Raw genomic sequence first — 16,532 nt, forward strand, 5'->3', positions numbered from 1 at the left:
ACTGCTCTCTGTACATACATCTCGGACGCCAGAGGAAAACACCAAAGGCCATCTGGAACCCTGGTGCACTGAAGCTCCCGGAAGGGGCGGCACAGGTATTCCTGGTTGCTGCCGCTGCAGAGAGCCCGTGGGCAGCACCCCACGAGCGAACTTGAGCCTCGGGACCACAGGTAAGACCAACTTTTCTGCTGCAAGAAAGCTGCCTGGTGAACTCAAGACACAGGCCCACAGGAACAGCTGAAGACCTGTAGAGAGGAAAAACTACACGCCCGACAGCAGAACACTCTGTCCCCATAACTGACTGAAAGAGAGGAAAACAGGTCTACAGCACTCCTGACACACAGGCTTATAGGACAGTCTAGCCACTGTCAGAAATAGCAGAACAAAGTAACACTAGAGATAATCTGATGGCGAGAGGCAAGCGCAGGAACCCAAGCAACAGAAACCAAGACTACTTGGCATCATCGGAGCCCAATTCTCCCACCAAAACAAACATGGAATATCCAAACACACCAGAAAAGCAAGATCTAGTTTCAAAATCATTTTTGATCATGATGCTGGAGGACTTCAAGAAAGACGTGAAGAACTCCCTTAGAGAACAAGTAGAAGCCTACAGAGAGGAATCGCAAAAATGCCTGAAAGAATTCCAGGAAAACATAAATAAACAAGTAGAAGCCCATAGAGAGGAGACACAAAAATCCCTGAAAGAATTCCAGGAAAACATAAATAAACAAGTAGAAGCCCATAGAGAGGAGACACAAAAATCCCTGAAAGAATTCCAGGAAAACATAAATAAACAAGTAGAAGCCCATAGAGAGGAGACACAAAAATCCCTGAAAGAATTCCAGGAAAACACAATCAAACAGTTGAAGGAATTAAAAATGGAAATAGAAGCAATCAAGAAAGAACACATGGAAACAACCCTGGATATAGAAAACCAAAAGAAGAGACAAGGAGCTGTAGATACAAGCTTCACCAACAGAATACAAGAGATGGAAGAGAGAATCTCAGGAGCAGAAGATTCCATAGAAATCATTGACTCAACTGTCAAAGATAATGTAAAGCGGAAAAAGCTACTGGTCCAAAACATACAGGAAATCCAGGACTCAATGAGAAGATCAAACCTAAGGATAATAGGTATAGAAGAGAGTGGAGACTCCCAGCTCAAAGGACCAGTAAATATCTTCAACAAAATCATAGAAGAAAACTTCCCTAACCTAAAAAAAGAGATACCCATAGGCATACAAGAAGCCTACAGAACTCCAAATAGATTGGACCAGAAAAGAAACACCTCCCGTCACATAATTGTCAAAACACCAAACGCACAAAATAAAGAAAGAATATTAAAAGCAGTAAGGGAAAAAGGTCAAGTAACATATAAAGGCAGACCTATCAGAATCACACCAGACTTCTCGCCAGAAACTATGAAGGCCAGAAGATCCTGGACTGATGTCATACAGACCCTAAGAGAACACAAATGCCAGCCCAGGTTACTGTATCCAGCAAAACTCTCAATTAACATTGATGGAGAAACCAAGATATTCCATGACAAAACCAAATTTATACAATATCTTTCTACAAATCCAGCACTACAAAGGATAATAAATGGTAAAGCCCAACATAAGGAGGCAAGCTATACCCTAGAAGAAGCAAGAAACTAATCGTCTTGGCAACAAAACAAAGAGAATGAAAGCACACAAACATAACCTCACATCCAAATATGAGTATAACGGGAAGCAATAATCACTATTCCTTAATATCTCTCAATATCAATGGCCTCAACTCCCCAATAAAAAGACATAGATTAACAAACTGGATACGTAACGAGGACCCTGCATTCTGCTGCCTACAGGAAACACACCTCAGAGACAAAGACAGACACTACCTCAGAGTGAAAGGCTGGAAAACAACTTTCCAAGCAAATGGTCAGAAGAAGCAAGCTGGAGTAGCCATTCTAATATCAAATAAAATCAATTTCCAACTAAAAGTCATCAAAAAAGATAAGGAAGGACACTTCATATTCATCAAAGGAAAAATCCACCAAGATGAACTCTCAATCCTAAATATCTATGCCCCAAATACAAGGGCACCTACATACGTAAAAGAAACCTTACTAAAGCTCAAAACACACATTGCACCTCACACAATAATAGTGGGATATTTCAACACCCCACTCTCATCAATGGACAGATCATGGAAACAGAAATTAAACAGTGATGTCGACAGACTAAGAGAAGTCATGAGCCAAATGGACTTAACGGATATTTATAGAACATTCTATCCTAAAGCAAAAGGATATACCTTCTTCTCAGCTCCTCATGGTACTTTCTCCAAAATTGACCATATAATTGGTCAAAAAACGGGCCTCAACAGGTACAGAAAGATAGAAATAATCCCATGCGTGCTATCGGACCACCACGGCCTAAAACTGGTCTTCAATAACAATAAGGGAAGAATGCCCACATATACGTGGAAATTGAACAATGCTCTACTCAATGATAACCTGGTCAAGGAAGAAATAAAGAAAGAAATTAAACACTTTTTAGAATTTAATGAAAATGAAGGTACAACATACCCAAACTTATGGGACACAATGAAAGCTGTGCTAAGAGGAAAACTCATAGCGCTGAGTGCCTGCAGAAAGAAACAGGAAAGAGCATATGTCAGCAGCTTGACAGCACACCTAAAAGCTCTAGAACAAAAAGAAGCAAATACACCCAGGAGGAGTAGAAGGCAGGAAATAATCAAACTCAGAGCTGAAATCAACCAAGTAGAAACAAAAAGGACCATAGAAAGAATCAACAGAACCAAAAGTTGGTTCTTTGAGAAAATCAACAAGATAGATAAACCCTTAGCCAGACTAACGAGAGGACACAGAGAGTGCGTCCAAATTAACAAAATCAGAAATGAAAAGGGAGACATAACTACAGATGCAGAGGAAATTCAAAAAATCATCAGATCTTACTATAAAAACCTATATTCAACAAAACTTGAAAATCTTCAGGAAATGGACAATTTCCTAGACAGATACCAGGTATCGAAGTTAAATCAGGAACAGATAAACCAGTTAAACAACCCCATAACTCCTAAGGAAATAGAAGCAGTCATTAAAGGTCTCCCAACCAAAAAGAGCCCATGTCCAGACGGGTTTAGTGCAGAATTCTATCAAACCTTCATAGAAGACCTCATACCAATATTATCCAAACTATTCCACAAAATTGAAACAGATGGAGCACTACTGAATTCCTTCTATGAAGCCACAATTACTCTTATACCTAAACCACACAAAGACACAACAAAGAAAGAGAACTTCAGACCAATTTCCCTTATGAATATCGACGCAAAAATACTCAATAAAATTCTGGCAAACCGAATTCAAGAGCACATCAAAACAATCATCCACCATGATCAAGTAGGCTTCATCCCAGGCATGCAGGGATGGTTTAATATACGGAAAACCATCAACGTGATCCATTATATAAACAAACTGAAAGAACAGAACCACATGATCATTTCATTAGATGCTGAGAAAGCATTTGACAAAATTCAACACCCCTTCATGATAAAAGTCCTGGAAAGAATAGGAATTCAAGGCCCATACCTAAACATAGTAAAAGCCATATACAGCAAACCAGTTGCTAACATTAAACTAAATGGAGAGAAACTTGAAGCAATCCCACTAAAATCAGGGACTAGACAAGGCTGCCCACTCTCTCCCTACTTATTCAATATAGTTCTTGAAGTTCTAGCCAGAGCAATCAGACAAGAAAAGGAGATCAAGGGGATACAGATCGGAAAAGAAGAGGTCAAAATATCACTATTTGCAGATGACATGATAGTATATTTAAGTGATCCCAAAAGTTCCACCAGAGAACTACTAAAGCTGATAAACAACTTCAGCAAAGTGGCTGGGTATAAAATTAACTCAAATAAATCAGTTGCCTTCCTCTATACAAAAGAGAAACAAGCCGAGAAAGAAATTAGGGAAACGACACCCTTCATAATAGACCCAAATAATATAAAGTACCTCGGTGTGACTTTAACCAAGCAAGTAAAAGATCTGTACAATAAGAACTTCAAGACACTGAGGAAAGAAATTGAAGAAGACCTCAGAAGATGGAAAGATCTCCCATGCTCATGGATTGGCAGGATTAATATAGTAAAAATGGCCATTTTACCAAAAGCAATCTACAGATTCAATGCAATCCCCATCAAAATACCAATCCAATTCTTCAAAGAGTTAGACAGAACAATTTGCAAATTCATCTGGAATAACAAAAAACCCAGGATAGCTAAAGCTATCCTCAACAATAAAAGGACTTCAGGGGGAATCACTATCCCTGAACTCAAGCAGTATTACAGAGCAATAGTGATAAAAACTGCATGGTATTGGTACAGAGACAGACAGATAGACCAATGGAATAGAATTGAAGACCCAGAAATGAACCCACACACCTATGGTCACTTGATTTTTGACAAAGGAGCCAAAACCATCCAATGGAAAAAAGATAGCATTTTCAGCAAATGGTGCTGGTTCAACTGGAGGGCAACATGTAGAAGAATGCAGATCGATCCATGCTTATCACCCTGTACAAAGCTTAAGTCCAAGTGGATCAAGGACCTCCACATCAAACCAGACACACTCAAACTAGAAGAAGAAAAACTAGGGAAGCATCTGGAACACATGGGCACTGGAAAAAATTTCCTGAACAAAACACCAATGGCTTAGGCTCTAAGATCAAGAATCGACAAATGGGATCTCATAAAACTGCAAAGCTTCTGTAAGGCAAAGGACACTGTGGTTAGGACAAAACGGCAACCAACAGATTGGGAAAAGATCTTTACCAATCCTACAACAGATAGAGGCCTTATATCCAAAATATACAAAGAACTCAAGAAGTTAGACCGCAGGGAAACAAATAACCCTATTAAAAAATGGTGTTCAGAGCTAAACAAAGAATTCACAGCTGAGGAATGCCGAATGGCTGAGAAACACCTAAAGAAATGTTCAACATCTTTAGTCATAAGGGAAATGCAAATCAAAACAACCCTGAGATTTCACCTCACACCAGTGCGATTGGCTAAGATCAAAAACTCAGGTGACAGCAGATGCTGGCGAGGATGTGGAGAAAGAGGAACACTCCTCCATTGTTGGTGGGATTGCAGACTGGTAAAACCATTCTGGAAATCAGTCTGGAGGTTCCTCAGAAAATTGGACATTGAACTGCCTGAGGATCCAGCTATACCTCTCTTGGGCATATACCCAAAAGATGCCTCAACATATAAAAGAGACACGTGCTCCACTATGTTCATCGCAGCCTTATTTATAATAGCCAGAAAATGGAAAGAACCCAGATGCCCTTCAACAGAGGAATGGATACAGAAAATGTGGTACATCTACACAATGGAATATTACTCAGCTATCAAAAACAACGAGTTTATGAAATTCGTAGGCAAATGGTTGGAACTGGAAAATATCATCCTGAGTGAGCTAACCCAATCACAGAAAGACATACATGGTATGCACTCATTGATAAGTGGCTATTAGCCCAAATGCTTGAATTACCCTAGATCCCTAGAACAAACGAAACTCAAGACGGATGATCAAAATGTGAATGCTTCACTCCTTCTTTAAATGAGGAAAAAGAATACCCTTGGCAGGGAAGGGAGAGGCAAAGATTAAAACAGAGACTGAAGGAACACCCATTCAGAGCCTGCCCCACATGTGGCCCATACATATACAGCCACCCAATTAGACAAGATGGATGAAGCAAAGAAGTGCAGACCGACAGGAGCCGGATGTAGATAGATCCTGAGAGACACAGCCAGAATACAGCAAATACAGAGGCGAATGCCAGCAGCAAACCACTGAACTGAGAATAGGACCCCCGTTGAAGGAATCAGAGAAAGAACTGGAAGAGCTTGAAGGGGCTCGAGACCCCATATGTACAACAATGCCAAGCAACCAGAGCTTCCAGGGACTAAGCCACTACCTAAAGACTATACATGGACTGACCCTGGACTCTGACCCCATAGGTAGCAATGAATATCCTAGTAAGAGCACCAGTGGAAGGGGTAGCCCTGGGTCCTGCTAAGACTGAACCCCCAGTGAACTAGACTATGGGGGGAGGGCGGCAATGGGGGGAGGGTTGGGAGGGGAACACCCATTAGGAAGGGGAGGGGGAAGGGGGATGTTTGCCCGGAAACCGGGAAAGGGAATAACACTTGAAATGTATATAAGAAATACTCAAGTTAATAAAAAAAAAAAAAAAAAAAAAAAGCTTGCGCGCACGCGCGCGTGTGTTTGTGTGTGTATGTGTGTGTTTCATTTGCAGGTCCAAAGATAGCTCTCAAAAAAACAAAAAAACAAAAACAAAAACAAACAAACAAACAAACAAAAACAAAGATAGCTCTGGGCGGGTGCGGTGTGGTAGCGTGCAGTGTAGCCAAAATTCACCGCTACGGGTCAGGCTGGGTACTAGGCACTCTTAGTCTGCTGCGTCAGCTCAACGGCCTTTTTGTTTCGTGCATTGTTGTTGCAGGCCTGGCTGTGCTAGAACTCACTACGTAGACCAGGCTGACCTCAGACTCACAGAGATCTGCCTGCCCCTTCTTCCTGAGTGCTAGGACTAAAAGAATGCACCACACCCCGCTACAGCATTTTTTTAAAAAATAATGAACCTCGGCTATAGGTTTGGCAAAGATCTTATGAACCCTCGTTGTAAAGATCTTTTCCAATGAAATTGTTGGAGATCCCTCTCCTACCAGTAACACCCAGGAAGTTAGGAGTTAGCTCTTATGGACAGGGTTCTCTGATTTGCCCTTGTTGGTTGCCATGGCAACATGAACACGCGGGTGGGGGGAGGGATGTCAGGCGCAACTGTAAGCATTCTGATAATGCTTCCAAAACAAACCAACAAACAAAAACCTCCAAAAGCAAATAAACCTCCAAATCTTTTCATGTCACTTCAAAATTTGACTAGCTATGCCATTTTTAAGTTCTAGCTTCAGGCTAGTAATTTGAACAATACCAGTAAGTAGAATGGATTTAACACCATGGTTCAACTCTTGACATTTTAGGTCGCCTACCACACACATATTCCAAATGAAGGAGAGAACCCAGAATGTGCCATGGGACAGTTTCAAGGGAGATAAGCACAGACAGTCATACCTGTAAGGTGTGCAGTGGGCGACACCCGGGGCAGTCGTTGACTTGAAGGTTGCCCCTCTGTGATATGATGTCAGTGCCTTACAGTGTACAGGCATCCTGACAGATGGTGTCTAAAATGACAAAACCAACAATCACAACCTTAAGGCATTACAGATCTAAAGGAAGATCAGCTAGCTTTTACAAGGTCTTATAAGGACCTGCTTTGTGTTCATGACCATCTTGATTCAAGTTCCAAGGGATCCAATGCCCCATTCTGGCCTCTGAGGGCACCAGGCATGCTCACAGTACACACACACACACACACACACACACACACACACACACACACACACAGGCAAAACTCTGATACACATAAGATAAAAATAAATAAATATATTTTTTTTAAAATATTTATTCATTTATTATATATAAGTACACTGTAGCTGTCTTCAGACACACCAGAAGAGGGCATCAGATCTCTTTACAGATGGTTGTGAGCCACCATGTGGTTGCTGGGATTTGAACTCAGGACCTCTGGAAGAGCAGTCAGTGCTCTTAACCGCTGAGCCATCTCTCCAGCCCATAAATATATTTTTTAAAGCGAAGTTCAGATTATGGTTACCGCCTGTTTGGATTACAGGAGAAAAAAAAGTATACATTTTCCAGAAAAACATTTTCTGGAAATAAGTCTGGCAGTTCCTCAGAAAATTGGACGTAGTACTACCTGAGGACCCAGCTATACCACGCCTGCGCATATACCCAAAAGATGCCATAACATGTAATAAGGACACATGCTCCACTATGTTCATAGCAGCTTTATTTATAGTCGCCAGAAGCTGGAAACAACCCAGATGTCCCTCAACAGAGGAATGGATACAGAAAATGTGGTACACTTACACAATGGAGTACTACTCAGCTATCATAAACAATGGCTTCATGAAATTTGCAGGCAAATGGATGGATCTAGAAAATATCATCCTGAGTGAGGTAACACAGACACAAAAGAACACACATAGTATGCACTCACTGATATGTAGATATTAGGCAAAGAGTTTGGAATACCCACAACTCACAGACCACATGAAACTCAAGAGGAAGGAAGACCAAAGAGTGGATGCTTCAGTCCTGCTTAGAAGGGGGCACAAAATAATCAAGGGAAGTAAAGGGTGGGAGGGACTTGGGAGGAAGAAAGGAGGGGAAGGGGAAAAAGAGGAGCAGAATCAGGTATGGGAGGAGATGGGGGAGATGTACAGAGGGTTGGGAAATTGAACAGAGGTATGTAGTAATGGGGGATGGGGAACTGGGGCTAGCAACCAGAAAGTCTCAGATGCCAGGAAAGCAAGAGCCTCCCAGGACCCCATGGGGATGACATTAGCTGAAATACCCCACAAAGGGGAGGGAGAACCTGTCGAGACCATATCCAGAGTTTAGGCACGGCTCCCCCAGCTGAGGGATGGGGCCACCCACCCATCTCCAAAATTTTAACTCAGAGTCGCTCCTGTAAAAAGGAAATACAGGGACAAAGAGTGGAGCAGAGACTGAAGGAAAGACCACCAGAGACTGCCCCACCTGGGGATCCATCCCACACACAGACACCAAACCCAGACACTATTGCTGATGCCAAGAAGTGCTTGTTGATAGGAGCCTGATACAGCTGTCTCCTGAGAGGCTCTGCCAGAGTCTGACAAATACAGATGTGGATGCTTGAAGCCAACCATCAGATTGATCACAGGGACCCCAATGGAGGGATTAGGAGAAGAACTGAAGGAGCTGAAGGGGCCTTATCTGGCATCAATGGGAATGGAGTCCCTTGGTCCTGTGAAGGCTTGATGTTTCAGTGTAGAGAAATGCTAGGGCAGTAAGGTGGGAGTGAGTGGGTGGGTAGGGGAGCACCCTCATAGAAGCAGAGTAAGGGGGGATAGGATAGGGGGTTTGCAGAGGGAAAACCAGGAAAGGGAATAACATTTGAAATGTAAATAAAGTATCCAATTAAAATAACATTTCCTGAATAATGTAAAGTTACATGGTAATTAAGCACAAAGTGTTCTACCAAGTACATGCACAAAGCAGAGAATTCATTGTGTCAACAGGGCTCAGTGCTTCTGTTCACGGAGTTCCCCTCTCCCCCGGCCCCCCAGGGGTGCAGCTTAGCAGTTGAGCACCTACCCAGCGTGGATGTATTACGATCTGGGTTCGACCCCAGCACTACCATAAAAACAAAACAAAACAGGTCTTTTTTTAGTAAAAAGTTTTAAATTACAGGGGCTCACTGACGGCACAGCAGTTAAGAACACAGGCTTCTATATCAGAGGTCCTGAGTTCAATTCTCAGCACCCATACGGTTTCTCACAACCATCTGTAACTGTAACCCCTCGGGATCTGATGTCCCTTCTGCTGTGCAAGCGTACAGGCAAACAAAACACCTGCATACATAAAATAGATAAATAAATCTTTAAAAGGTTTTAAATTACATCTTATTTCTTTACCTTATATGTGCACATATGTATGTTGGGTGTGTGCACATCAAACCCAAGTGTGGAGGTCAGAGGACAGCTTTTGGGACCTGCTTTCAGAACCCCGTGAGTCCCAGGGATCAGACTCAGGTTGCTGGGCTGACCAGCAAGTCTTTGTATCCACTGAGCCGTCTTTCTGCCCCTCCAAGGCAGTTCTTTAGTCTTCCTTTTACTTTTATGTGTGTGGGTGGGCCTAGCGCTCACAGAGGTCAGAAGAGGACATAGGAGCCTCTGGAGCTAAAGTTACTGAGTTGCCTTCTGGATGCTGGGAATCAGACCTGAGCCTTCCCACTGGCCCGTTTTCCTAGTTTTACTTTGACGGAGCCTTTTCCTTCTTTCATTTTGTTTGCAACCTTCACCGTATATTTTTACATCTAAACATTTGAAAAACAAAACAAAAACAACAAAAGAATCATTGTTTCTTTAGCTTGCTGGAGTCTGCTGGCATCCTTCGGGAGTTCAGAGCCTCCCAGCTGATTCTTAGTTCTCCTTTTTGTTCTTGGATTATTTGATTTTTCCCAATAATGAACTACTTTATTATTATAAAGAGGAGAGCATGACTTAAAAAAATGTCTTATTTCCTTTGGCTACTTTTAGCAAAAACTAGTGTTGGCTGTGTGAATTGATCATGATAAGTGACCTTATAAAAGACCATAGATTATGGCTTTCATTGACTGTGGACTTACAGGTGCACAGTTAAGGTGACAGTACGGCCAGTGGGTCTGTGACTTGGGTCAGAGAGGGGTGATATAGTGACCGGAACAGAGGTGGTCTTTTTACAAGCAGAAATGAGCCTGGTTTGGATGACACTAAGGTCAGCAACATCAGCACACTCTGATCCTGGGGATGACAGAATCTGATGATAAACTCCATATCCTACTGCACTCTTTGCTTGTCTGTCTGTCTGTGTGCTGAGAGACAACCAAGGACACCATGCCTCCTCCATCGGTCATGCCATATGACTCAAAGTGGCCACCAGAGCGGGTCAACACTATGCCCTACCTCGAAACTTAGCATTTGTTTTCCATCATAGGCATGCATTCCTTGACTGAAATTGGGATTTAAGTGGTAAGTATATTGGTTTTAAATAGCTCAACTGACCGAAAGGAACATCGTCACTATGGCTTTTAAAGTTCTCGGATTCTAGAATATGCCATTTTGATTCTATAAAATTTTAATGTGCAGCCAGCAGCATGTCCTGTACACATGGTGCTCTATGTTCATCGACGGTTGTTAAAAACAAGCCAGCAGTGGCAGAGCCTGGCCAGCTCCTCTCTCTGCTTAGTTTGAACTGCTAAGCATGGAGCCAGCCGGACAGAAAGCTACAAAGAGGCTAATTGAAATCAGAATGCTGGGTCACTTCTTATTCAGACAAAACAGATGGCCCTTCTTGACACACTTCTGTCAAACGTGTGGGGAGGGGGTGATTAAAAACGTTTTTTTTTTTAACTCCTGAACATGCTTACATCGTCCTTGAAGGAACGTGGAGGGGGGGAGGTTGGGGCAGGGCTCTTCAAAAGCCCTGCTCATTTCTCTGTCTTGCAAAAGTTTAAGAAAAAGCATCTTAATCGCTTAGATTCTGAACATTTAATTTCCGGTTATTTAAATTAGTTTTCCCCTTGGAGGAGATTGTTGCTGCACACGGCACATAATTCAAATTGTACAATAAGACTCCTGCTGTCTCCTGGAGACACTGCTCTTAACGTGCTCTCCCGTGTTGTCCAGACCCTGAGTTGTCTTCTATTAGCCACACGGTTCTTGATACCTCTTACCTGGAGAGTTTCTCAACTGACAATATTAATAATATTCATTATTTCATACCTGGTGTACATGTTTTCTTTTAAGGAGAAAAATTATTATTTATTTTTATTTTACGTGCATTGGTGTTTTGCCTGCATGCATGTCTGTGTGAGGTTGTGGGATGCCCTGGAACTGGAGTTATAGACAGTTGTGAGCTGCCGTGAGGGTGCTGGGAATTGAACCTGGGTTCTCTGGAAGAGCAGCCAGTGCTCTTAATCACTGAGCCATCTCTCCAGTCCCTTGTGGTTATATTTTAAGTGCAACCACGGAAATGAAGTTTTTATTGTGCAGACAAGGCATTACCGTCATTAAGTGACGCCTCTGGGATTTAATAAACAAGAAAAGTGATAGAGGCCACCTCTTGGAACCTGATGGGAGAAAGAAATGAGTGTGTTCGGAAATTTGTCTAAGAAATGATTGTTCCATGTCTCATCTCCCCGGGATCAATTCAGATGACAAAGGCCCCAATCAAAGCCTTGCTGGAGCCCAGCTAATAGACGGATCATCTCTTACCCCGCGGTGTAGCCCTTCCTAATAACTTCTGAGAAACCATGTTGAAACAACCTGCTGCCTGGCCATGATGTGCCCTGGCAGAGCCTCCCTGCTGGATCTGCAGGCTGGCTTCCCGACCCCACAAGCTCCTCACAGCTTCATTAGAGGAATCGTGACACGATTTACTTCTACCTCAGTAGGTGAGAATCCTCGCCCTCTCCATATTTGTCAGAGTGATATCATGTGCTAGCTTTATAACTGCAGCCAATCTGGGTACTGGCAGGACAGCCAGTTCCCCTCGGTGGGTGCAAGGTGCTTGCCTTACAGAGATCCACCTCTTCCCTTCATCTGGACTCAAGGTTGTGGCTACTATGTTGCTTTTGGAGTGATTCATCCTGGGCTGGCTTGCAACAATGTACCCAAGTGCCTCACAGTACCCTTGCGGGCTCCAAGATCCAGCAATCCCCAGATATATGCCCCATGCCACCCTGGCAAGTCTCGGGAGGCTTGGCACCTCCCAGCACCTGACTCAAAGATGGCGCTGGGTAAAGGCTCCCCTAAGGGAAGAGCAGACTCTCATGCTGTGCCTAAGAGTGGCTCCCTTACCCTGGAAGAGGCAGCCTGTTTTCAAAGCCCTGAGACACTGGCAATCCTTTAATCCTTCCTGACTAGCATTTACATTCAAACGTTTGACCTTTGGTTGCTATAGTTATCTATGAATAAATACATGTGAAATTCTGTTCCCAAGTGACAAAAGGCTGAATGAGAATTGGGAGATGTTGTCTTATAATCACGATTAATATCGACCCTCAAAATATTGTAATGGTTATCCAAATTCTACCACATTTCCTAGGTTTGGATTTCCTAGACATTATAAAGAGTGGCTTACTGGGGTTTTTTCCCCCCCTAAAATTATAAGGTAAGTACTGTGGAAAAAAGAAGCTTTTAGAAGCAAGATGTACTGGCAGATGGGAGCTTCCTGTATACCTCATCTTGCTCCCACATCCCAGAAGGAACTAACCTATAGTTTATTTTGAGGATTCTATCTGAGATGCTGATTGAGGGAGGGGAACACGTTTGAGTCCCTTTTAGTCAAGGGAGATGGTGATGATAGCCAGACAAGTCTGACCAAGCAGTATTCGGGTTGGGACCTCCAACTAGGTGGAGGATGTTCGAGGGAAAGGTGGGGCATGCAGAGGTCAAGGGTCACAATGAACAGTCTTTACTGAGCCAGTTCTCTGCACCACCAGTTGTCTGAACAGCCAGGTGGCTCTGGATTGAAGAGGAGCTCAAGCTGTAGCCTCTAGTTCACACCTTGTGTCCCATATTCACAAAGGGCAGGACAGTGGTCCTCGTGATGATCAGGGAGCTCCACTGCCAGGTGTCCTCTGTTGCTGGCTCTGGGAATGTCAGTACGTGTGACAGAGTTTTGCTATTTCTGCCTTGACTGTTTCTGCTCCCACCCAGTGCTGAAGATGGCCTCTTAAACTGCTTCGTTGCTACAAGGGATCTGAGCGCCAGATTTTGGTGTTTTCTGCCAGTTTTGGGCTGCCAGTTACTACGTTCCTCCCCAGCTCATGACCAACGAGCCCACAGGGAGGGACCATGGAGTCTTTCTGCTTTTGAATAGAGCAGAAGGTCAAAAGATGTCCCCCAGCCCTGTGGAAATCTAAGTCAAGTGGAGGACACAGCACCTGATCGTTAGTGGTCACGTACGACAGTCTCAATCCTGTGATGCTCTGTAACTCAGACACAGTAGTGTCTCTCTCGCTCATTTTCTGCATGGTGGAACATTGTGCAGTGGATGCTTTTTAGGGCTGGCTGCTCCTCCCTTCCCCCTGGTCACAGCTACATGTGGAAGAAGGACCAAGGCATTCATTATTTTTCTCATTGCTGTAGACAAAATATATGACAAAAGCTACTTAGATTGGGGGGGGGGGGTTGGGGATTTAGCTCAGTGGTAGAGCGCTTGCCTAGGAAGCGCAAGGCCCTGGGTTCGTCCCCAGCTCCGGAAAAAAAAAAAAAAAGAACATGTAGCCCACAGTTTCATGGTACAGTCCGTTGTGTTGGCAGGGCAGGAGGCGTTATCACATGGCGCCCACAGTCAGAAGCAGAGAGAGAGCTGGTGCTCAACTGGCTTTCTCTCCAGAGCAGTCTAGATGGAAATACTATCAGACTTAGAGTTGTCTTTAATGTTCTTGATGTGGTAGAAGAGACCCCATGCTCACCCGGCGCTCAGCTCCACATAGCAATGTCGACTCCACAGTTGGATCACAAGTCCATGCCTGGGTTGTCATGGCAGCAGGGCAGGTCATGCGAAGGGTTCCAGAAGTGGGCAGAGAGGCATTTCCAAAGAGAAACAAACTGTTTCGGACCAGACACTGCAGATGTCCCTTTCCACCCGACGCAGAACGGGGATCCTTGTAGCCCTTGTGGGATAAACAAAGAAATTCGGAGCGCTATAGCGGCTCTCCAGTTTTACTTTTGCTACTGTAATCTTGTGTCTGCTAGGCAGGGCTCCATGCTGGCACAGTGGAAGAGGCTGGCCCAGTTTTGCTTTACTGCAGTTCTGTGTGGCAACTTTTCCACGGGCCTCTCTCTTCCTCCTGGACGTTGTGAGTTTTCATGAGATATGCTTTACAAACTGAAGTATGCAAGGCTCCTCCAGGTCCAAGGTTGGAAATAACACACAGTCCCAGCTCAAAGCCAGTGGCTCCTTTGCCACCACACTGACCTTCTGACAAACTGTGGATGTGGTCATCCACTCACTCTCTCACCCCCGAGTCAAGTCTCTGTGCTTGGATATCGTCTTCCAGGAGCAGATCGACTCCATTCACTCAACTGGAATGCTCACTCTGGTCATTCAGGTGGGACAGAGTTGGGAATCTTTTTTTTTCTCTCTCTTTATTTCCGAAGCATTGGTGTTTTGCCTGTGTGTATGTCTGTATGAGGGTGTCAGATCCCCTGGAAGTAGACAGTTATGAGCTGCCACGTTGGTGCTAAGAACTGAACCTGGGTCTTCTGGAAGAGAAGCCAGTGCTCTTAACCACTGAGCCATCTCTCAAGTCCCAGGCCCCTGGGAATCTTACAGAAGTTGGACATAATCAGACAGTGCCAGTCAGTAAACAATGCCAGAAGCAAGCTGTTTAGTGTGATCCCATAGCCTTGAGTGCAGGGACTGTCTGGGTTCACTTGGTGATATGTTGTATAAATTTCTCTTCTATGAAGTAAGTTGAGAAAACGATTTTCCCCCTCTTGGGGAAAAGAGAGCTCAAGGAATTGTTTTCTAAGCAAACAATGACAACAGTTTGTTTTTGTTGACACTGCTTACCTGCTTGTCTGCTCTTCCCTGCTTCTTTCCTTTCCGTTTCTTTCTTTTTATTTTATTTCATGTTTTTGGATTGAGACATTGGCTGTGAAATTGAGAAATGATACCGCTTCATTCTTTCTTGTGCTTGGTTCCTCTGGCTGGAACATAAAACCCTGTCTTCTTTCTGCAGCCAGAGCACTTCAAAGTTGTAAAAAATTTGGATAAAGTACATCAGGGTTATGGCTGTTCTAGATTTCAGTCTTTTTATAACTTCTTCATATTTCACATTGGTTTTGACCTCAGGTTAAAGGAATGCGTTTGAAAAGTGTAAGGATTTGATCCTAGCAATGGATGTAGCAAAAATACTGAGGTCAATAAGTTAAAAGCTTTAAAAAAAAAAAAAGAAGAAGAAGAAGATGAAGAAGAAGAGGAGAAAGGAGCAAAAACTAGATTTTGCAAACTTTAAGTTGAGGACTGAGTGAATAAGTGAGCTTCCCGGCTGTAATCTTGTTTTTAAAAATGGATGGTGTGAAAATAGTTTTCCAAGTTTACCAGTGTATAAATGTTTGAATTAGAGCCAGGTATGGTCACCTATGAACCCAGCATTCAAGAGGCAGAGGCAGCTCAATCTCTGTGAGTTTGAGGCCAGCCTAGTTTACATAGAGTTCCAGGCTACCCCCAGCTACATCATGAAACCTAGCCTGGAGGGGGTTGGGGAGGGGATGAACCAGATAGGGACGGCAGCTTCCCTCAAGCCTGAAGTCATTTTCTCAGTTCATGCAGGCACTGTCTCTGGATTTGCCTTTGTTGTTTTCATGTGCATACTTTGTTTCTTTTGCACAAAACTCTGAACATCCCTATGTGTGCTAGGATTTTGCACACATATGTTTGCAAAGTGTTCAAAACACATGCGTGGTGGTTGGCATTCTCTATTTTTTACAAAGGTTTAACCCTTTGAAGTATTACTTATTTATTTTTATTTATACAAGTACACTGTGGCTGTCTTCAGACACACCAGAAGAGGGCATCGGATCTCATTACAGATGGTTGTGAGCCACCATGTGGTTGCTGGGAATTGAGCTCAGGACCTCTGGAAGAGCAGTCAGTGCTCTTAACCACTGAGCCATCTCTCCAGCCTTAAGGTTTTTTACTTTTTTTTCTTTCTTTCTTTTTGTTTTTGTTTTTTTTCTTTTGTTTCTTAAGGTTTTTTACTTTTATTTATGTGTTTGTGCAAATGTAGGCCACATATGCGCACATGCCTGTAGAA

Source organism: Rattus norvegicus, chromosome 15 (genome assembly GCF_036323735.1).
Source record: "Rattus norvegicus strain BN/NHsdMcwi chromosome 15, GRCr8, whole genome shotgun sequence".
NCBI lineage: Eukaryota > Metazoa > Chordata > Mammalia > Rodentia > Muridae > Rattus > Rattus norvegicus.